This window comes from Amphiura filiformis, unplaced genomic scaffold, assembly GCF_039555335.1.
Source record: "Amphiura filiformis unplaced genomic scaffold, Afil_fr2py scaffold_49, whole genome shotgun sequence".
NCBI lineage: Eukaryota > Metazoa > Echinodermata > Ophiuroidea > Amphilepidida > Amphiuridae > Amphiura > Amphiura filiformis.
In genome coordinates, this window is record NW_027305513.1 from 300,807 (window position 1) to 325,973 (window position 25,167).

At 35.6% G+C, this 25,167-nt stretch overlaps 1 protein-coding gene across 2 annotated transcripts in view; it reads left to right on the forward strand.

Moving 5' to 3' along the window:
- Positions 1–25,167, forward strand: part of LOC140144323 (xylosyltransferase 1-like) — a 221,606-nt gene that overhangs the window by 136,550 nt on the left and 59,889 nt on the right. The window lies entirely within an intron of this gene.

Consider the following 25,167-nt stretch of genomic DNA (forward strand, 5'->3'; position numbering starts at 1 on the left):
AAGTCCTTGAATTTTAAAGGCTTGAAGGTGCGGGAACCCTGTAATTTGCAAGCTTTGGATATGTTCTGTTCATTGAGGTACCTTTAATCACTATTGACCCATGTTGCACTGGATAGCAAATCAGTAGAGAAAATTGAAATGGAAGCAATGCATTGTGGGACGTGCAAGATATCTTCTGTGGATGAATCTTATACCTGTAAAGTGTGATGAAACATGAGTGGAAGAATAAAAATGAAAGGTATATCAATTTCAATTTAACATGTATGTGATTGTAACTAAGTTAAGTGAGAATTATTCATGAGTACTTGATATGCTGTTACATTTAATAGGATCAAGAAAAATGTTATTTGTCGCTGGATGTCATCCCGAGATATCGCTAAATTAAGAGTGCTATTTCTTTTATAGTTTCATAAGTTTAGCATGTCGGAGATGTTTGTATCTTATGAATGAAAAGTTTGATGTTTATGTTATTCTCACCGTAGTGTGGTGTTTGAAATGAGCAAATGCATGGTATAGGAGGACTTGAAATCTGATTTTCTCAACCAATGACTACTTCACTCGATTATGTCACATGTAATAATGTTTTTGCTGAGTTGACATGAGTGAAGTGTTTTTGAGCATGTTAGACTCATGAATATGCCAAGATACATCTACTCACTTATTACAGCTAAGTCTACATGCTGGTTTTAGTCATTCTATATACATATCAAATCATGTGAAATTGAATTTAATGTGTGTGCCAAATCATTTGAAATTTACATGAAATTGTGTTAGAGCTGTTTGAGCTGCCTTCTATGCACCAGCATTTTTTTATAATAATGAAGTATTTAGATGTATTCAAAATTATGTATCCAAAACTTATATCTAGAAATCGGCAAGACTTTAAATGACACAGTTTACAAAGCATATTTAAGAGCAGCACCGAATGAGCCCTGGAACTTGAGTTCTATGTTGGTGTGTGTGTGGGGGGGGTGTCTTAATAATTTGACCTTCCCTCCAAAAAAAAAATCCCTTTATAAACATGGAATACAAAATGAAATGCTATAAAATTAAACTATGTACATGGCATGCGGTGATGCAAACCTTTTTCCCATTCTAATTTCTTAAAAGAATTATGTATATAGAATTATATCCAAGGACTTACTTGAAAATCCAGGTAACAAGATTATTCTTAGTGTTTCTTGTATCCGTGGCAAAAAATGCATTTGAAAGCTTCACCTGCTATAGTTTATTCAGCTTATAATTGGCAACGAAATAAGACTCATAACTTTGTGTTTAATTATAGAATGGTGTGCACGCAGTTAAGTGCAGTACTTAGGCTAGTTGCGCATCGCATAATGTGTGACTGTCACATGCTTTGCCCTAACACCCATAGATACCACAAAAGACCACAATGAAAACCACTGCACATGCGTGAATCCCAAGGTCTGCGATGACGCAATCACTCCAACTTGTGCTATATGCTCATGGAATCGCTGCCTGGGGCAGCATAACCCTTTTGGCCATCAGTCAGTGATCGTGTGTTTGGCAAGTGGGGGGTCTAAGGTTCAAATCCCGGGGGTGCCAAGTTACTTCTTTGTTCATCTTCTCTCCTTTTTTGTTTCTTCTTTAACTTCTGATAGCAAAAAGCAGGGTTCAGTGTGAATTTACGTTGGCATGAGTTGGGACTTCATTGATGCACTCAGTAGCCAAAATCCTATGTTCCAGGATTGAGTTAAACTGTGCATGTAAAACCTGTCTGGTAATCAAAATAGAGGTACAGCACGTATATAGGAAGAAGAAGAACCAAATAATTTTTGCCAATTATAAGCCAAACAAACTATAATTGCTCTCATGTTATTCAGGAATGGATGGAAGTTTTCAAGGTTAATCCTGATTTCAGCAGTTTTTCATCCCTTCTGTGTACAAAATTATAGAAAATACAGATATTCAGGATTTATTTCTGAGGATTTTTTTCCGTTAACACCTACTTACATCGCCTCCATTGTTTTAATGAGCTAATGCACACAAACTTGCTGTTTAAAATGCCATCATGTATGATTTCCTTTTTCTCACTGCATTAATGTCATTAGGCAGACAGCTACTGTCTCCCAGACACGAATGTGTTGAAGGTCTTCTAAGTTAATTTACAGGTCTTCAAGGATTTCTCTTTGCTGATGCTATTAAAGATGCATGGCTGATTAAAGTATTGTAGCTTTCCCATTGTCAAGTGCAAATTAATGGTTTACTCTGCACTTGCAAGGCATAATTAAGTTATTAAAGGCTATATGTGCTAGTTTACTTTGAAGCTTTTTGAAGGTTGGTCTTAACCTTGATGGTTGGTCTTAACCTTGGAACTTTTGTGCCTCATAACTGCTAAATTGTTGGTCTAAAGTATATTCAAGTATACTTGTTTAGAAACTTGTAAAATTTGGAAAAAACAGTGTTTTTTACCCACATTTTTCTGGACAACATAACAACAAATTCTTCAGTAAATTTCTCTTAATTGTTATTAATTTTCAAAAAATAGATACCAATATCCAGGAAACGTCTTTTTATTTGTTTGAATTTTCAAAAATGGTTAAAATTTCACTGATTTGTTACAAAATTAAGCATTTTTCAACCATATTTTGTGAATATTCTGAGGTTGGTCAAAATTTTTAAAATAAAAAGAAACATTTGATGATTATACAATATCTTACATCTGATGACCATTGTGGCAGTGAATGAATTCTCTGACCATATTGTGAAGATCAGGGTAGTTGATAAAGTCTCAATGATTATTTATGTATGATTAGGGCAGTTGATGAAGTCACTATGGTCATCTTCTGAAGGTCAGATACTTGATTAAGTCACAATCATCTACTGAAGATCAGGGTAGTTGATGAAGTCTTTGATTATCTAATGAAGATCTGAATAATTAGGGAAGTAGCTATGAACATGTTTTAGGGTGTGCGCTCTTGAAGCAGCAAAGTCCCTGATTTGTTGTTTAATGGTTTGTGGAATGATGTGGGGCCGTAGTGGTCAGCGACAACCTGTAAAGTGTGCTGAGGCTTGTGGATCAACGTCTAGGCGTTGTGCCGGTGCGTAGCGCACTATAAATCACTGCACTTTTTTTTTTTTTCTTTCTGATGATCAATGGTTGTTGATGAAGCTATTACACTAGCTATCTGCTGAAGATCAGGGCAATTGAAGTAATGATCATCTACTTAAGATGAGACCAATTGATGAAGTCACTATGATCATTTGCTGCAGGTCTGGATAATTGATGAAGTTACTGACTATCTACTGAAGATCAGGGCAGTCCATGAAATGACTATTCTTACAATACTGTAGATCAGAACACTTGATGAAGTCACTATTATATAATATCTTATATCAAATGACAATTGTTGTAGTAGATGAAGTCACATGAAGATCAGAGCAGTTGATGAAGTCATTATGATCATATACTGCAGATCATGACAATTATGGTAGTAGATGAAGCAGGCATGTGATTTTTCCGCGGATTTGAGACCAAAATCCGACCCCCCTGAGATCAATGTAAATCCGTTGAGACATTTGGGGGGGGGGGCACCCCTCTAAGCTCGTGAACATTGGCAAAGAGCATCTCTCTCTTTTTTAACGAACTTCTTGTTTCGGCCGTGTGCGCCGTGGTTGCAAAGTCGTAATGCAAATACCTGCTGAAAAAAACTCGCAAAAATTCACCCAATGTGTTTTTCCTGCGAACATGAATGGAAAAACTGCCGATTATTCATGAATTACTATTTTAAAAGTCGCCCAAAGATGGTTTTATAGCTCGTATGGCAAAACCGTACTAACGATTTCTATGATTGGTCCATTGTGACGTCACTTGCCGATATTAACCAATCACTGATAAGCTTGCATTCTATCTAGATCGGCCATCTTTAATTTTGACATGCTGATATTGCGTGAGCGATAGGATTTGTTTATCGGTTATCGAACCAAAATCAAGATGAAAATGCTTCAGAAAAATGACGAACGTCGGCGTAGTTGATAAAGATCTGAAAAACAAGTTCCGCTGGAGCTGCCTGGATCACGAAGTGAAAGTAGTACATGTTAAAGATGGTCGCGTGTGGAGGGAAATGGTATCAAAAAAATTGGTGTCGCCGGTAAAGCTTATATTGCTCACTGTGTGGGGACATGATATCTTATGGATCCAAGGGAAGAATTGCTTTAACGGACCATATTACCAGTGCAGTGGTATTTTTTCATTCAAATTAAACATTTTGTCTTCATTTATGTGTCTTTTTTTCCTGTAAAATTGCTCTCCTGAGAGGGCCTCAATAGGGTTTTTACAGTGTAGAAGCTCGGCCCCTCAACCCCGCCGGGGCTTAGCCCCTGGACCCCACCAGGGGCCCTTAAGCGGGCCCCTGGACCCCCGGCCGTGAGGGGCGACAGCTTCACTCGCTACGCTCGTTCCGCTTCGCAAGTTTTCTCCATTCTGGGAATTCCCTAATCACATGCCTGATGAAGTCAATGTCTACTATTGAAGATCAGAGCAGTTGATGAAGTCACTATGACCAAGATTAGGGCAGTTGATGAAGTCACTGACTATCTACTGATGATCAGAGTAGCTGATGAAGTCACCAGCTGTCTACTGAAGATAAAGACAGTTGCTATGGCTATCTACTGAAAATGAGGACAGTTGCTATGGCTATCTATGGAAGATGATGACAGTTTATAAAGTGGATATGTCTATCTACTGAAGATGAGGACAGTTGCTATGGCTATCTACTGAAGATGAGGACAGTTAATTAAGCTGCTATGACTATCTACTGAAGATGAGGACAGTTGCTATGGCTATCCACTGAAGATGTGGACAGTTTATTAAGTGGCTATGGCTATCTACTGAAGATGAGGGCAATTAATAAAATTGCTATGGCAATTTTCTGAAGATGAGGGCAGTTTAAACAGTTGCTATGGCTATCTACTGAAGATGAGGACAGTTTATACAGTTGCTATGGCTATCTACTGAGGATGAGGACAGTTTATACAGTTGCTATGGCTATCTTCTGAAGGTGAGGACAGTTTATACAGTTGCTATGGCTATCTTCTGAAGATGAGGACAGTTTATACAGTTGATATGGCTATCTACTGAAGATGAGGACAGTTTATACAGTTGCTATAGGTATCTACTGAAGATAACAGTTTATACAGTTGCTATGGCTATCTACTGAAGATGAGGACAGTTTATACAGTTAACTAAACATGAGGGCAGTTTGTACAGTTGCAATGGCTATCTACTGAAGATCAAGGTAGTTGATGAAGTTTGCATAATCATCTTCTCATGATCAGAGTAGTTGATGAAGTGTTTTGACCATCAGGACAGTATATATGAAGACACAATGCTTTAAGAATCTGCCAAGGATAGAGATTATTTATGCAGTCACAGTATACACATTGTGTTGTCTTTATCTTTTGAAATATTCCTGCATCTATGGAAAGATTTAAAGACCTGTGCTACAGTGTCAGTCACCTACAGAAGGAAGTGTTACAAAGCACTTTATGAAATTGCCACAACTAAAGAATATCCAGATCAAGGTAGCACATGAATTTGACATATGTAATGCTTGCAAATATTAATGACTTGAGTAATGCTTGCAAATATTTATTGGCTGTTGAGTAGTTAAAACTATAAAAACTATGGTTCAAACTACCTTTAAAATACCCATCATTGCATTAAAGTTACAGTAAGCTGGAAAAAAGATACTACAAAACTGATCATGTCGATTACATTTTTGAAAAGCTCATTCCCTGGTGTGCTGTGAATCTTTTGGGAAGGCATCATCTTACTTTATCTGTTGTTCAAACCAAGTCACCAAGGTAATTATCAGACGATGCCTTTAAATCTTTGCTCATCTGTAATACAACATCTGCCACATCCGTGGAGGAGTCAGACGAGTCCTCCTCAACAATGCAATGCATTCTTAATGTAGCATGTGTGATAATGCTCTATAGGAGTTCAATGCGCTTGCAATGTTGCATGGTGTTAAACGATGGTTTTTTACTTATTGATATCTTGGCATATCTGGGCTCCAGGCGGAGTCACATGGGGCCCGGTTGACTTGCTAATATTTTACAATTCAGTTATATCTGAGCTATCAATAATTGCATTGCGAGTCTGATTGTATTTATTCATGTTACTGCAAAATGAAGAACTTTTTGTGTTGCATTAATTGAAACACCTTTTGTGCTCCTTTAAAGCGTGCAGAAAATTAGAAACATGTGGAAGGGTTGATTTAGTTTGTATGTCTGGAAAACTTAGCGCAATTATGAACAGCTAAAATATTTAAAATTATTGAAGGACAAAGTTAAAATGAAGTAAAAGTAACGACTTTAACAATATTCATTAAAGTTATACCAACAGTTATAGCTGCCTTTTGTAACTAAAATTTGGTATCACACCTTGTTCTGGTGCTCGTATGTAAAAGTAGGAAACCAGTGACGTATTTAAAAAAGAGTCTGTCACATGCATATCAAAATAACAAATGCCTACAAATTTGCCAAATTTGTTGTTTCCTTTCAAAAAAAAAACACATAAAGAATTTCAAATTCATGGTGAAAGTTTGACAAAGGGCATCAAAACTAAAATTCTTTCTGCAAAAGTCTTTGGGAAAGGGCAGGACATTGGTACATTTGAATATCTTTGTGCCCTGCAAAGGTTTAAATGTCTAGAAACAGACAAATACAATCAAGGCAGCTATTTTCACATGAATAACAATGTCTTGACTTCAGTGTAATAAACATGAACTTCTTGAACTATAGATTTTTGTCACAAGCTCATGAACCATCTTGTGCTTTTACATGTGGAACTCTTTCAAGTGGATTTTATTTATTTCTCATAGATTTAATCAGTCTAATGAAATTCAATTAGTATTCCGGTGGTTGCCATATAGCCATTGTACCATGAGTGACTTTATCAAGTCTCTTGCATTATTAATAAGTATAGATCGATATTTGCCTGTGTGCAGTGACTTCATCAACTAGCGTTGTCTTGAGTAGCTTAAAGTTTCGCATTCACTAAACAGACTCAATGCCAGAATTTCCGTTATGCACTGACTTCATCAACTACTGTTATCTTCAGTAGCTGAAAGTTGTGTTTTCACTGAACAGACTCAATGTAAGAACTCCTTTATACAGTAACTTCATCAACTAGAGTTATCTTCAGTAGCTGAAAGTTGTGTTTTCACTGACTCAATATCAGAACTCTCTCTATTCAGTGACTTCATTAACAACTGTTATCTTCAGTATTTGAAGGTTCTGTATTCACTGAATAGACTCAATGTCAGAACTTCCACTTCCTTTATACAGTAACTTCATCAACTACTGTTATCTTCAGTAGCTGAAAGTTGTGTATCCGCTGAACAGAATCACTGTCAGAACTTCCTTTATGCAGTGACTTCATCAACTACCTTATCTTCAGTAGCTGAAAGTTGTGTTTTCACTGAACAGACTCAATGTAAGAACTCCTTTATACAGTAACTTCATCAACTAGAGTTATCTGCAGTAGCTGAAAGTTGTGTTTTCACTGAACAGACTCAATATCATGAACTCTCTCTATTCAGTAACTTCATCAACTACTTTTATCTTCAGTAGCTGAAAGTTGTGTATCCGCTGAACAGAATCACTTTCAGAACTTTCTTTATGCAGTGACTTCACCAACTACTGTTATCTTCAGTAGCTGAAAGTTATGTATTCATAGAACAGACTCTGTATCAGAACTCTTCTCTTTTTAAAAAGCACTTACTTCATCAAACACTCTTATCATCAGTAGATGTGAGAATGCTAAAAAACCCTCCAAGGAAAGTAGAATTAATTTCTTTAGATAGGTGAAATTCAAATAGTTAATGTTTGATTTATGAAGCATGTGCCTTTCAGTAGGGTCCAATTGATTGCAGAGTTTTGGAAAAAGATTTAAATACATAGGACCAGTATTTGTAAATCGATGAATTTGGGACCAGTATTTGTAAATCAATGAATTTGTTCCTAGTTTTAGCTTTGAATATTCATCTTTGTTATAGCAACATATGAATGATGGTAATATATTTGGGTTACACTAAAGCCACGATTTTTCCGTGTTACAAAATTTAAAATCTGTGTTACAAATTGTATGATTTCTGTGATTTTCCGTTTTCCACTATAAAGCACTGAAAACTGAAAACAAACATGTTTTAAAAGTGTTTTTGTCTTACATGTACCTTTTTACTGTAGTCTCCTCTCAACATCGCCATTAAAATTGAACATCATCAATGGTTGATTACTGCTAAATAATCACTTTTCTTTGTTTAATTTGCAAATCAACACAAAATTTAGACATTTTACACAGTTTTTCACTATTTTGTGGCATTTTCAATTTTCCGTGAGCAAACCCCGAATTCCGTGAATTTTTCAATTTTTTCCATATCACGTAGAAATCGTGGCTTTAGGTTACACCTACTTAGCTTTATCTGATGATATTGATAGTAATGTTTTGTAATGGTAGAATGTTTAATGTTGGGAAAAGGTTGGGAAGAGCATAATGTGAATATAACATGCACAGGTGTGCATTTTAAGCATGTATAGAAAAAAGCAACTGTTTTATTTCAAGAGGAAAAATGTGCAGGTGCAAACTTGGGCACTCAGCGGAATAAATAAAGGTTTAGGTTGAAATACAATTCAACCAATCAATTGGTTCTATAAAAGTGTCCAGATTTCAGCTGATTCATTTAGCTTCATTGCACAGATATTCTTCCATGCTGCCAATATATTTTTGATTATTTTATTTGGACAGTGTAAAAAATGCTTAATAAAATATTAAAATTCCCTGAAATTGCAATAATTTCTTGAGATTTCAAATAGATTCTTTTGGATTTTTTGAGATACTGTTTGTGTCGTTCAGATGAGGTGGAAAAAGGAAGATATTTGAAAGCATGCTACTCATTTCTGAGTATAGTTTTGCTGACGAATAAGATATGCGTGCATTTGTTAGATAATAACTCGAGTATGAAATGGAATCAGACAGAGGTTTGTCCCTAGTATGTCTAAGTGGGCTTTTCAAGTATAATCAAATTCAACTGGATGCGGATTCCTTGAGCTCCATTTACTGACTGTGCTGTATCCATGGCAACTGTCGGTTACAGTTTGTTTTGGAGATATAATATTGTCACATGGTGTTACCGGAGGTAATCAAGCGGGTAAGGGCTAAAGGTTTGTTGATTAACCATTTCTTTGCTGTCATTGGGACTGTCGGTCAGAGTTTTTAGGATAAGCGAGAGTACTAATATTTGTGAGAGATTATGGCTGGAACTTGCAGCTGGAATGCAAACATGACTGGAGATATTGTATGTGTTCCATTTTTAAGAAACATTTTTTTTTAAGCGCAGTGATTTATAGTGTGCTACGCATAGGCGCAACGCTCAGACGTTGATCCACAAGCCTCAGTACACTTCACAATTTCAAATGTTGCTTTTTTCAAAATATTTTGCAATAACATGCATCAAGGCAGAGGCATAATTTATGAACCATTCTGTTGGTCAGCATGGCGTAACTTACAATAGATCGCTTCTTCCCAATATTTGGCTGTTCCATCTCGCCCCCTCAGACACAAAGGGGACACTTACTGTTGCACGCAATGGGGGAAATCACAAAACATGCCATAAAATAAACACCTCTTGATGAAACAATTCCAAAAGTTCAATTTCTTATCAGGGAAATCAACTTTAAATAATTACCAAAGACAAGGCAAATTGGTACTTTATGTGTAAAGAAAATTGACTGCAACTGAAAGGCCCTGTACAAACCAATAGGGATTTTGCGAAGGTATCCCCTTTGACAGACGTGAGAAGTGGGTAAGTGCAGTAGATGGAACAACCCCGACCGAGAGAATGCAAGTCAAGAATGGCAAAATTCTATTTTTTTCTGTATGACCCACCTTTCAAAGTAGGGTTATTTCCTTAATTTGGTTTCCATAGTAACGCTTATAAAAGAATGGTATAAAATAGTATTGCAAAATGTTATGTACATGTGACATATTCACTTTTGATGCCAAGCTTAATCTGTTCTTGTGATGATGTGGGAGTGTTGCTTTAGTAAATAATTGTCTGTTTTCCTTGTCATATATGTTTGCTTATACGTGACATGATTGCATAAAATGAGTCGTTTCCCACACAAAGTCAATTTCAAATTTTTATTTAATTTTGCCCATTAATAAGTTTCATCAATACCAATTCATGATAGTTACCAAAGATGTTTTTTTTATGCTGCTTAAAACAGGGAAATATAAAAGAATTGAATAATTTCATTTTGTCATTACTCAAAATCGATTCCAGCAACAAATTGATAATTTTGCTTGATCATGTAGCATATGAGGCTTAACCTGGGGCAGATTGTGCTATTCCACTTGAAATCCATACACCCCCCTATGGAAGACATAATCTTAATCTCCCACACAGGGAGTGTAAATTTCAAATGTGGGTTACCTAAATGGGTGACTCCATTTGAAGTCTACACCCCCTGTGTGGAGATTAAGGTCATGTCTTCCACAGGGGGTGTATGGATTTCAACTGGAATAGCACATTGATCTATATTGGTATTGATGATTAACTTGACAAATGTTGACATTACTGAAGTATTAAAATATACTAAAAAATGTTGAAACTTGTGTGTCATTCTCAATAAGTGTTTCAAATTTGAATTGCTTTTGAAATCAAAACATGGATGTTTTTGTTAATAAGATGCTGTACTACTTGTATTTTATTGGATCTTTAAATTATGGGGGCTGAAAAGTAAAATGTATTCAGTCTAGTTTTCCAGATTTCCCACATGTTTTGTGTACATTCTGTCAAATACTTATGGTGCCATTGAAACACAATGAAAATAGCATTTTATTTCTTTTCATGTTTTGAATTCATTTAGCAACAAATTAATTTTGAAGTGATTGCCAATTAAATGCATATAATTGTGATTCGTATGTTCCTGTCTGGTGAATTTGTACAATACATATATAACAAAAATCCTCTTTGTATCTCCAATTGTAAATAATTGATGTTAGTTTATTTTCTTAATGAAGCCTGACGTTCCCATCATTGAGTACTTTTATCCCTAACCGACATACAACTGTGTGTATATACTACAAAATACTACAGCATTAAAATGTCTGCAAAGCATCCCATATGATCCAATTACACAATCATCTGAACAGAGAAGCATAGACACTCATGGCTTTCTATCATCCCTAGACTCAATTTTCAACAGGTTTTCTCATTCAAGAAACCCCAAGTTTTTTCAGGGCTGAAATCCATGAAAACTGTAAAGGCTGTCCAGTTGGTATTTCTTTTGAAAATGTAGCTGGATTCCATATTTTGGCATCCACACTAGATTACTCAACCTGACCTTGAACTTCAAGAAAATTCTGGTTTTGAAAGAACCTACAAATTGAGCATGTGTAGGGCTACTGTGTGTTACATCAATGCTGCTATCAGCAGTAGATAGCAAAATATGCAGAAAATTATAGCAAGTAAACTTACCTTGTTTATATTGTTCAAACAGCTTCAAATGGAAACAACCCAATACAATTATGTCCATCAATATCCCATCCCAAATAAAATGGGAAAGATTTTATGTTGGAAATTTTCATGCCATATAAAAAATGGGATATAGAAAGGTCCCCTTCTAATTTTTATTGTTCTAAATCGAAAAATCTATGTAATTAATTGCATTTAGATTTTAGAAGTCTACAGTACATAGTGAATACATAGGAATGACCTATTACTTTCCAGGCAAAAATTAGTGTTTCAAAAATGGCTTGTGTAATAAGACTCATGAGAAAAGGTTGAAAGCAATTTTACAGTTAGGTCTGGATCCTATTTATAACTTATATATGACTTGCTATTTGAATATTAGCAAAATGAGTAAACCATTTTAATTTGTCAAAGATCTTGGAAGACTTTCAAAATGTATTTCATTCAGTAAAGGACTATCTATATTTTCTGCCCGCAATACTAGATTTAAGATTGCTTAATCTGGTCTTGAACTTCAAGAAACTGCTAGTTTTGAAAGTTGACTTGCCCACCTGAAAAATCCTACACAACTCATGCCATCTCTATGTACCTCTGGTGGTCTGATATTATTGTGTATCACTAGTATGAAGTACAGGTTGTAGAGACAAGTAGCAGTTGATCTGTGAACAAAAATCAGTGAAATTGCTTACCAGTGAATTGCTTAATAAATTGAGCACAATTTTTTCTGTCATGGTAAATTTAAGAAACAACACGTTGATTGTGTTGTTACAATAAACATGACAAGACCAATTAAGTATATTAAAGCATTTATGGTGACACTTTTGAAATTTCACATTTCATCAGTAATTTGTAATGCTTCTGTAAATAGGACTGTGAGTGAATCCAAATTGCTTTAATAATGAAGTTGGCATGTATGTTTACTGAAATGTCACTTTAATTCTATCTTGGGTTGGTTAAATGGGCTATTCTAGTTGAAATCTATACACCCTATGGAAAACACGATCTTAATCTCCCACCCAAGGGGTGTAGATTTTGAATAGGGTTACCAATTCAAGTAAACCCATTTGAAATTCACACTCCCTGTGTGGGAGATTAAAGTCATGTCTTCCATAGGGGGTGTATGGATTTCAACTGGAATAGCCCAATGTTTCAAACCATAATAGTTGGAAACTATGAATTTCTTATTGGTAAGGGAATTGTAAAGTGTTTGAAAACGGAAGAGTGTAAGAGTGCAGGATGTAATAAGACTGTAGCAAACCAGATTTGGATCACACCGCCAGGCCAGGTTGAGTTTGTCATTTTTAATGCACTTGGTGCTGTTACCTCTGCCGCGTAAAACATTTCTAGATGTTTCATCCACAAGCCAGACCTACAATCGAAAACACCGAGGTTTTGGTAAGCCCAATGGTTTTCTAATATGGAGAAACTGTGATCAAAACTTGATCGGTTCCCTCAGATGGTGATTTCCAAACAGGAGAGGCATGTAGCGCCAATAGCGAGGCGCCAAGACGTGTGGCAACGACATTGAGGCCGAAGGCTGATGTGTTGTGCCTAGGATTGCTTGTGGATATGGTAGTAGCAGACCTCATATGTTATATGTGGTGAAGCATAAGATCTGTAACTTTTCAGCTTTTTAGAAGATTTCAGCTTTTTCTGTTGCTCAAATTTACATGTTTTCAGATATTTTACCCCAATTTCACACTTGTTTTTCAGGTTTTTGAAAAATATTGTCAGCTTTTTTCACTAAGGTCATTTCAGGTCTGACGAAGGAGTATTTTGCTATTTGTGGTCGGGTCAATTTCTGGGGATTGTTGTGAACTTGTGGCGTGCTCAAACTGGTGGTGTGGATTTTGATGATATGTTTATATGGCATATTAGTGTAGGGGAAGTGAATTTCATGAAACCCATAGTGTTGCCAAATTGTATCAACGTGAAGAGGCCTAGATGGGACTTAAGGATTTATAACGCATGACCCATTTTACATGTACTGTAGATATTAATTTAATAGAGCAGAATTTGTTCACAATTTAGGACTGAGGTAAAAGTAACCTAGAATTTTCTGCTCAATTACTGTAGACGGTTGGTGTAATTTCATCAATATCAAGATTTAGCTGTATGTTGACTTTTGTTATGTTGATGGTTTTGTATTTTCGAAAATAGCATTCGAAATTCTGTATTCGAAAATGGCATTCAAAATTTTGTATTCGAAAATGGCATTCGATAATGGCATGTTTAAAGAACATAGGTCTTACAGAATACTAGAATTCCCTATTATCGCATTATTCATTTGAGCAACTATGTTTTTATACCTTGAAGCAGAATCAGAACATGATGCAGCCATCCGCAAATTCAATTCAATGATTTTGAAATTTCAAGACTGTTTCCCTCAACAACGATATTTACAGAAGTGTGAAATCTTTACTCATCTCACATGGATAAAATCATCTGTAATGTAATTAACACGTTGTATAACAAGATAAGTGTGGAATTATGCATCGTCTCAATGTAATTACAGTGTAAGGAGGGAAGCAGTGGAGAGGCTGTGATTGTTGTACTGGAAGAAATATGTGTGACCTAGATTAATTGCAGTTTGCTCCCATCAAAAGTCATTGTTAAGGAGATTGGGAGCGACTATTAGTATTTTATATTATTAATTCTTTTGGAATTTGCAGGAGAGCATTAAATAGTTTCTTCTGGTGCCTTCAAGGAGAGCTGTTTAGAGCATATACAATAGAATGTAAAGAGATAATGTTTTATAATAGGCCTATATCAGATAAAAGGAGAGTAGTAGAGAGCAATATTGCTCACTCTCGTCAAAGGCTGTCCCTGCAAAATGGATGCAAAATGGATCATGGTTTTTAGATGATAGGTCAAATTGCAACAACAACGAAGAAAGAAAGAAAGAAGTTCGGAAGGAAGGAAGGAAGGCAAAAAGAAGAGATTGTCACAACCTTTCTCCATCACCATTCTACCAGGTCCCTGAATGGGGCGATATGGAGCCATCATCCTTTACCTGCTAGTTCAACCATGTCAAAATGGCATGATATCCATTTACAACCTCCTTTAATTTGCTTGCCCATTTAAAGAGATCATCAGTGGGTTGCTGAACCAGGACAAACTAAAATCATCAAAATTGATATTTTTGCATTTTCAAATGGCAAACGTAAATGCAATCTTATAAAGACAAAAGCGGACATCAAAATATCGCTCAAGGGAGGCTCTCAAGTTTGGCATATAATGGAGTTAACAAAATACAGAGGATAAGACAGTTTCAGAGCGGGAGGTTTGTATGTTTAATGCAATAGACATGATATGTTGTGATCAAACTGGCCTATATATAATTGTTGATTGGTTAGTGGTACAGTTACACAGAATAATTATTTTATAAAGAAAATCTCTGACAAAGCTTTAACAGGCTACAATATTCTGCAAGCTTCATCCACATAGAACTGACAGATCCTGAGATATTGACATTACAACAGACTACAACAAAATATCAAATGGACAGGGCCTGATTAACCACATGGCCAGATGGCCTGGACACAGGACTCAAGATCTGAGGAGGGGGATTTGGGTTGATTAAAATAATAAAATATTAGATTATTAGAAGGACTGGTTTGGAATGAAAGGTAGGTTACATGGGTAACACATGATTTTACTTTTTTTCTGGGCCATGGGCCAGACTTAGATGTGAGTAACAAAGGCTGCATTTTGCTTGATTGCATCACATAGATACAGCATCCATTTGTGTAACTATGTGTCATAAGCAGACCAGACCTCCCAACCACCTTAAAGATGAATTGGAATTGTGGAGCTTAACACTTTCAACGTTATTCTCCTGTGAGTTCCTCATGAAGCAGTTACTGGATTACTGTGGACATTTTGTCGCTGTAATTTGAACCGTTTCAATTATTCAAAATTTGACGTCTGGTGATGACAGCGTAATTCGTGACCTGATGCACTAATTTTTTACGATGGTGAATTTGGTATTTGTATTGTCTCGGGAGTAATGCAATACAATTCTCTTATGTGTTTGTTTTGTAACTTCCAAAATAAATAGTAATTAAAGTTTAATAATCAAAGAGAGAGCTTGCTTGGGCATGTTTTCATGAAAAAGTTATGATTTGATTATCTGTTGTATGTTCTACTAGATTTGCAAGAGATGCAAATTCTTTAAGAGGTGTGTGTAATTTTCCTTCTAAATGGAATTAATATCAAGGTTGAGACAATGCAAAATCTTAATCTTAATCATAATCTTATTTTGATGCACAGATCAACTCCCCATTCCAGAAAAATACAGCACTAATTTTTTTAGATTAAAAAAATATTATCAGTACTGGAGTTAAAAGATAAAGTTCACTATTTTACTAATTTCTTGAAAAAAGAACCACTGTATTTTCGGCATGTTTTCTGACAATCAAGTGATAATAATCAAAAACAAGTATAAGCATTCAAAATATTGAGTATATCCTGCAACTTTGCTCTTATTTTCACCTTTTTGTGTTACTTTAATTAAATGATTGGTTGTAAGAATGAAACATGTCCTTTCCAAAAATTATAGATTGAAATTACACTTTGTACAAGTCTTTAGACCTGATTATGTGAAAAACACCTTAAAAATGCATGTTTTTGGCCCTTAAGGATGCACACAGGATCACTGAAGTGTTACATGGCCAAAATTGAGTTTTCATCACGAATGTCATCTTCAAACCGTATTTTATCTTGTCATTAATAGATTTTAAAGAAATCTTAAAATTTGAACCATAAGAAAAGCTATTTTAAAGACCCTTTTTCATTAAAAATTCGTCAAAATGCAAAAGCAAATAAATCATTGTTTTCCCGCAATAGATCGCGTTCTCGTAACGCGCATGCGCGCGATACAGCTAACAAAGACACGCACACATGGTAAACTGGATGGGCGAGGTGATTGTTGATTGAGGCACTGGAGTCACCAATCGCGATCACTGCCGTTTATCGTACGGTATTGATCTCTTCCAAGGTATAGTAAAGCTTGCACCATTGCATTGCGAAACTGTGGGCCGACAGACCACCACCGTCCCCGTCCCAGAATCAGTAGGCCTACTCGATAAATTTCGCCAAAAAAAGTGCTGATATATATATATAGTGGTATAAAGTGTGTTTTTTTATATGAACATAATAGTGATTTTTTATTTGTTTTTGTTTTGTTTTTCAAGTTTCATTCTGAACTTGAAAAGATGAAATTTATCTGTAAGAAGTAGTTACCCGTAAGAAGCCCTGTAATGATGACGCAATCTGGTAGATAGATAGAAAACGTAGGCCCTAAATATTTTGCTAGTAGGCTAGATTTAGCCCGTATAGTACATCATTAGGCTTATTATTTTATGTTTAAAAAATTGTTTTATTTCATTCATTCATTCATTCATTCATTCATTCATTCATTCATTCATTCATTCATTCATTCATTTCATTTCATTGTTATTATTTGATTTACCAAGTTGGGGTAGTTGGACAAGAATATAGGCCTATAGCTTATATTTTATGCAGTCCCAGCCTTGGTTCGGGGGCCTCTGTGTCGTTCAGTCTCGTCTTAATTTTGAAGACCATAAAAATAGGCAAGCAGTTACTACCGGTAGGCCTATATTAGATACCTAAGGCCCTGAATAATGTTTCAAAGTGTTATTAAAACACGGATTTAAGATTCGTTTTCAAACGTTCTCTACTCCTGATTGACCATTAACGCAATGTCAAAAACGTTGACATTTCAATACATCATACTAGGTATAGGCCTATAACTGTCAAAAATGTCGATATTTGAAATCGGCATAGCGAGCACGCGTTTATGAAAGCATTTTCATGAATGTTTTAATGCTAAATAATAATTTCAAACGAGAAGTATAATCGAAAACGCAAATTCATACTTTTTTCATAACCCATTTTAACTACATTTCCATTAGTAGGCCTATTAGGTCTACCATATGCCATGATTGCGATAAAGGCTTTTGGTTTTTCAACACTTTTTGCGAATGTTTTGGCTGAATGCCTTTTTATTTGCAATGTTTGTCTGGCTTTCAACTTTCACGTTTATAATGTTTTCTGTATAGGCCTACTTTAAAAGGTAAACTGCTTTAAAGCATTTTTCGTGAATGTTTTCATGCAGTGTTTTAAAACGCTCTTTGTGTTCCGTTTTCTACTTTTGAAATTAGGCTATGTCAATTTCCGTGTTTTTCAGTTTTCTTGTGACCTCTCCGTGTTTTGCCCGTTTAACATATATATAGGCCTACTTTTTGTCCGTTTTACAAGAAGTTTATTCAAGACATATTACAACTTTTACCCCACTTTTTACACGTTTATTTGATTGAAAACAACAACAGACACACTTTTTTAATATTTTTGTTGTTGTATTTTATTCAGTTTTTATGCGGTACAAAATATTTTACAACTTTATTGTGGCTTTAGGCCTATAATAGGCCTATGACTTTTGTACGTGTTTGATATTCCGTAAAAAGTTAAAAATAAAATATGATAACAACAAACAATTACAATAACAAAAACGGAATATTGAGTAATGCGACACATCAGAATCTTTTAAAATTTTACTTATTCCTATGATGTAGGTAGGCCTAGCTATATAACGGGCGTTAAAATGCCTAGGCCCCTATCTTTGGCGCGGACGGGCCTCGGTGGTGCCTCTTAAGAAAAAGCAACGAGTAGTAACAACATAATGAACATAAAAATGCAATATTTGTCAACACCAAAAAAAAAAAAAAAAAAAAATCACCAAAAGCTATAAATTAAAAACATTGCATTTTTAAAGCAAAATTATGAAAAAACAGAAATGGCAATTATCATGATTATGTCTCAATTTATTCTTCATTTCATAAAACTTCCTGATTATCTGCTAAAATAATTGCTTGTCAGTTATTCTATGCTACTTTTCTGATGTCCGCAAATTTTAATACAGAGCATGATACGGAACAGGACAAAATTGTGCTTAAATTATCATGGTTTCGTTCGCGGCAACACGACCATGCACTGTACAACTTATTCGCGTAACCTGTCTGTCTGTCCGCATGCCCAGTCGCTCCTCAAGCGCCGACGCGACTCCAGCGGCCTTGTCGGACGCTCTGCTGCACCATGGAAACAAGACTGAAGTAAATAAAATGGCTACTCCATGTGGATAAACATCTGCCGAATGTGCACGGATAATTTTGTCATATTGTATATTTTACCTTCTAAATCACCCAAAAAATGCCAATCTGCTGCAGTTGGACGCCCCTTCTCATTTTTTAACTTGACCAAACGTCACAAGTCACGGGATTATATATTTATGGAATAATCTTCAAAAATGGACCTAAAATCCGATGTATTTTTCTAAATCGCGATTTTCGGCAAGTTCACTTTTGACCACTTTTAACCATTTTTGGTCCGCCATAGCGTCTAAATGAAGCATCACTGAGGTAAGTTTTTAAGTCAAACGTTTAGATATGGCCAAAATCTAGATAGTGTTTTTCATTTTTTAAATTAGGGCCTAGAACTTTTTTATCACCCATGATTCAAAAATTTGAACACGGGTCACACGTTTTTACTGATTTTTTGCCTATATTTTAAAAACTAAGCAAAATTTCGAAAAAAAAAAAAAACACTTTCTAGATTTATTTGTCTAAATTAATAAAATTCATGTTTTACATTTTTTGATTTTCAAATAATTTTTTCATGGCGGACCAAAAATTTTTGGTCAAAAAAGCCGTTTTTTGGGATTTTCTCGAAAATTGTACTTTTTGACCCAAAACTGACATTTTAAATGGATTTATGAGCTCATTTCCTTTCAAAAATGTATACTTTTATATACTTTACATAAATAGTTTTCGAGTTATGAGGTGAATAATAATGGATAATTAGTGATCCTGTGTGCCTCCTTAATTCCAAAAATTGACCAAACAGTAAAATTTGACTTCTAAAGGATTGGATTTAGCTATATTTCATTTGTCAAGAAAAGATAATATTTTTTTAATTTCAAACATTTAGTGCTGTATTTTTCTGGAATAGGGAGTAAACTGTGCCTTCCCCATCATTTTCTTTCCACACATTAAAAAGCATGGATCAAATTTGATCTGGTTTAGGATCTCATATGAACTTATACCATTGCAAATTAATGGCTACTCAAATTAAATCCGTTTCAGATCAGTTATGATCCCGGTCAGCTCAAATTGTAGTTGGATTCCAATAAAAAAATGATCTGGAATCAGATAAAAGCTCATATATGATCTGGATCCAAATTAATATGATCCGGGCTTTTTTAAGGAGTGCACACCTTTGCTCAGCTGTGCAATTTGTCATTCCTAGTAAGGACATCTAGACAGTAATTTTATTCAAGGAAACTGGAAACTTTTCAATTATTAAACAATAAGATGTGTGGATAAGACGACTTTAAAACGTGACCTGTCGTAGGATTGGTGTGATTGTTTTACACCTAGATGGTCTCCTGGGTGAAGTAACCCAAGTCTCCGACTTATCAAACTTATCCGCAGATAAACACTTTTCAGGAAACTGCCTATGTTTTCATGAACAGGATGTAAAGTTCTGTGTTACAATACATAGGGGAACTTCCCATATTGAAGCTGTGTTGTGATTCAATCATTAGCAGAGGGCATAGTTCTGTGGAAAAGTACTCATAGAAACACATGTGAGGATTCAAGGAACTGAACACATGGGGGTTGTGTTGTAATTTTCAGCATCATTTGTAAGGTTCAGGTTTATGGTAGAAATGAAATCAGAGTGTAGAATCTTTAAGGCCAGTTTGCATATTAGTTAGCTCTTGTGAATTGATCGAATCGTAGTATCCTGTGAATAGTCAAATGATCTCTGACAAAAATTGTTGTGGTTATTTTGAAGCGGGCTCAACAAAGAATTCAAATATCACAGTTACATTTATTATAGGCCTAGTCTTTAGGTTCTTGAGTTATGATGTAAAAAGAGTGTCAAAATGAAACACCTTGATAAAACTTCACATATCTCAAGAATTTTTGAAAGTCCGTGTTTTGTATTCCATACCTATTCTGGCACTGAGCAGTCAAATTGTATATTTTAAAATGTGACAATAAAAGCAGTAACTTGTACCACCATTACAAAAAATGCAAATAGTTAATTAACGGGTTATGCCATTTTAAATCGACTTTCGAAAAGTTTTTTGATACATTCATTGATTTCTCAAAAAGTAAAAATCGCAGTTAAACAAATAACGGTTCAAATGAAAGCCATTATTGGGGGCTAATTGTTGTATCACTATGATAGGCCTGACACCAATATAAACACTTGTTTCGGTGACCCAAGTTCATGGTCATTTCTGCTCACGCACTTTTTTACAGATGGCCTGGAATTTCATATTTCGGTTTCAGCGATTGCCTGAAGAAGGTGGTATGTTTTTGAAAAGCATTTCCGCTTGGAATGTAGATAGTTATTGTTGCTATTACTCTTTTCGATTTTAATTTATGCCCTCTTTAGCCGACAATTTTCAATGCATTTTACACAATAGATACGTCGCTTGCATAAATACCGCTATTTTTAACAGTATCGTTTTTGTTAACCAACATAACATCAAAAGAGTTCTCAAGACTTTGATGAGACCATAGATACCAAATCGGACTACATGTGATGAACAGATTTTACACTAGAATCAAAAGAACCAGCGTAGGCCCTCTCAAAATGTACTTTTTAAAATATCGCGTTGTGATAAAAATGACTGCCTTTTCCTTGTTTCTTATAACAAGGAAAAGCTTTACTTACCTCAAACTTCAAACGTAGTGCTGTCTCGGTGTCCGTTACTGGTTAGTATTATTCCGATTAAGCGATTTTCATGATTTAGGCCTACTTAGCCTACATTTGAGCAACTATTTGCCCACACCGTGTACGAATATATTCCAAATATGGCGCTGCATTCAGTATCACGCTAACGACAAGGTTATACTAAGATGTGTAAGACTTTCTGACACTATATTCACGGTTGTTCTAATGGCTATTCAAACTTATGACAAATTTGGCTGGTTTGCGTTGTTCAATACCATTTCACCTAGTCTTGGTACCAGCCGGTTTGTGCTCCTCCGCATCGAGACTACATTTCACCCTGATGTGACAGTGACGTCACATCCGGGTCACGCCAGTATAAAGCTGGTTTCCACAGAGGAGTAAGATATCTTACTCCTCTGTGCTGGTTTCATACTACCATGCCGGTTGCAATGAGCGGCGTGGCGCACGCGCATTGCAGACAAACGGACACAATCAAGACTTGTCATTGGTTGAAACGCTCTGCCGCTTGCCGGGTGTTTGTGATTAGCCTGAATCCTTCCAGGCCCAGAATTGCGGCGTCTTTATATTACCCACAATCCTTCACGATGACCGTGCGTAGATGTTGAAAGGACTGGAGGATTTAGTCTAGTTCGTGATCGCGCGCCATTATCGTGATGATCGGGGCTTCCTTTTTTTGTGATGAAGGCACCAGCGAAATGTCCGTTTTCAGAATGCTATGAACATAACTCTGTACTCCCCGGGAGATGATGTATTTTGCGACACTCATGGCGGAAAGAGATATGAAACGAATTTTATTAGGTGCAGCATCACTCGCTGGAGTTCGATGGCGCTGGTGTACATACGCCGCTTAAAGACACCGCATAGATGCGCGAGCGAAACAGCTGTTCACAACGCTTGACATCACTGCCACATCGGGGTGAAAAATGGTATAGGTAATAGATGACTATGAAACCTCAAACTCGCCCCTCGATAAAGGTTGGCAATTGAAGCAGGCCTCAGTTTAGCGAACTTTGTCTAGTTTAATGCGATGCGAGTGCAAGCGCCGCTCAGACTGTGAAGGTTTCTGGATACCGAATATGGGTTTAGATTAGGCCTATATCATGTCCTCTAGGCCATATAATTTATTTTTGGAAAGGAAAGTCTAATCTCGGAGCCTATTCAATTGAGAAAGGACTGGATTTTGTCATAATAATATAAAAATTAATACTTAATGCCTCGCGATTTTTTTGATATCCAGCCATAGTATTTTAATTGATTAAACTGAACATAAAGCTATATCTTTACTAGCTTCATGCACTAATTTGCAGACCCGCCTGCCTTCTACATGTAGTGAGTACCACATTAGATTGTGTTTACAAGAAATAATAAGCGCTGCCTCTTGAAATTTCTTATGCCATCAGCTTTGATGATTAAATATTATCTACAACTCGGCACCTGTGTTCAAGGCCTTTCTTTTATCTATTGACCTCAAAAGAAAGGATTAGAATGATCAGAATGTCGTCCCCTGACCCCTTTCCACACATTAATAATGAGTCGGTAAGGGAACGTGCTACCGTTATACTTCAATGAGTACGTATGGCTACTACGCAGTTCAATGGCCTTATTGTGATCTGGCGGGAGTTTTAAAAGCACGGTCCCTGACTGCGTGGGCATATTTCCGACAAGGAACAATAGAGACCAATTGCCTGGCAATGACGTCACATGTAATCCCAGTCTATAGTGTGATTAGAACATTATAGGCTGGTGGTCACTTATAAATACGATCAGTACGAAAAGTCCAATGCGATTATTAATGTATTTTCTAAAATTAAAAGAACCACTTTTTAGCGGGAATTTTTGTAAGTTACACAGCTGAAGTTGTGAAAGGGTTGAAAGACTACAATATTACGGCTTAAACAAGAATTTCTTTGTTTGGTCGTTATTCCTATAGACTCATCCCTTAAATACAACTTGCCTCAAAAGTCAATATTTATCCAAGAAAAGCAGTATTTATTTTATTTTAATTTAATCTGCAGAACCAGCATCAAAATTTACAGGTCACGATTACAAAATAATGCAAATAGTTAATGAAATACTCTTTGACTCTGAATAATCAATATTTATCCGACAAAATCATTATTTATCTTATTTTAATTTAAGCCACCCAATCATTGTCAAAATATATAGAATATCCACTTGACAGTTTGATGTAATTGTTGACCTAAATTTTCCTGTCAAAGATCAACACACAAAAGCACAGCTGACTGAATTAAATGTATACAAAGAAGATATCAAATGTACACTTGTCATAAAACCAATGGGAGAATAGATACAGCAGCAATATCAATAATGTTGTTTAGTTTGTCAATATTGAATTGCAAATGAATTGCTGCCTTGAGGTGAAAATAGTTGATCCAAGTCCGATTGCGTACCAAGTTTAATAATTATACTGTGTTCTGCTGATAGTGGCATGGCTATATAAGCGCCTCTACATGAGGTTTTATAATATGAGCATACAAAAGTAAAACAAATGTTTAAACTCATGATAGTTGAGTTCAGATTAAGTTACCTCATACAAGAAAGAAGGCACTGAACTCGTAAAGAGAAGGGGGATCAATATTATCCCCAGTTCTGATATCTGCAATCAATCCTAGCTTCCAGGATCGTGCATAGGTAAACTGTGTGCGCGTTAAACCCTTGCGACAATACTCAAATTGAGGTATGCACATATATAGGAAGAAGAGGAAGAAGAAGAATGCTGGGGAAATGATTAAGCATCAGTATTAATCTTTTGTACTTATGTACTAGCATAATATTTGTTTGTGTGTATTGTATACCTTGACTGCCTACATTAGTATCCAGTTTCAACCACCGTTTATCAGTGGGAGCTGGTGGCCTAATGGTGAGGTGCATCCATCTAGTGATCGGATAGGTCCTGTGTTCGAATCCCACACCGGCTTCCCTTGTTGTTTTTTTCAAGTTGGGTTATTTGTTGTCTTGTTTATAATTGTAAATTTTTAAACTGTTCTTTCTGTCTTATTAATTACTTTCAGTTTCCTCTTATAGCGAGCACTCATTCCCTTTTAGCCTGCTCCCAACAATAAAACCTCACCCCAATTCTAATCTCTCAGGATATGGGTACTTATTCTAAAGTCCTGTCCCAAATTCTACAATGCAAAGCATAAGTGAATAAATAGTTTGTTAACCATCTTTCCCATTTTCACTTCAATATGAAAGGTCAAAATTTTCAATTGATTGTCGGCTTTTCCTCCCAGCTACATACACTTTAAGAATATATCATTAGATTTATAAGATTTACTTCGAGGACTGTTATATCAAAAATGTGAAAAATATCAAATTTTAATAATTTGTCATAAATTTTTTTATTATATCGTGAATTTCAAAAATGAAAATTATTTGATATCAGAAAGACATTCTTCAGTATTCAGAATGCAATTCGATATGTCTGATGTGCTCTCATGTCCCACAAAAAATACTGTCGAAACGCTCATTCCAGATCCCTTAATAAAATACAATTTGCCTCACAAAAGTCAATATTTATCCAAGAAATGCAGTATTTATTTTATTTTAATTCAATCTGCAGAATCAAAATTTACAGGTCACGATTACAAAATAATGCAAATAGTTAATGAAATACTCGTTGACTCGGAATAATCAATATTTATCCAACAAAATCATTATTTATCTTATTTTAATTTAAGCCACCCAATCATTGTCAAAATAATATAGAATTTCCACTTGACAGTTTGATGTAATTGTTGACCTAAATTTTCCTGTCAAAGATCAACACACAAAAGCACTGACTGAATTAAATGTATACAAAGAAGATATCAAATGTACACTTGTCATAAAACCAATGGGAGAATAGATACAGCAGCAA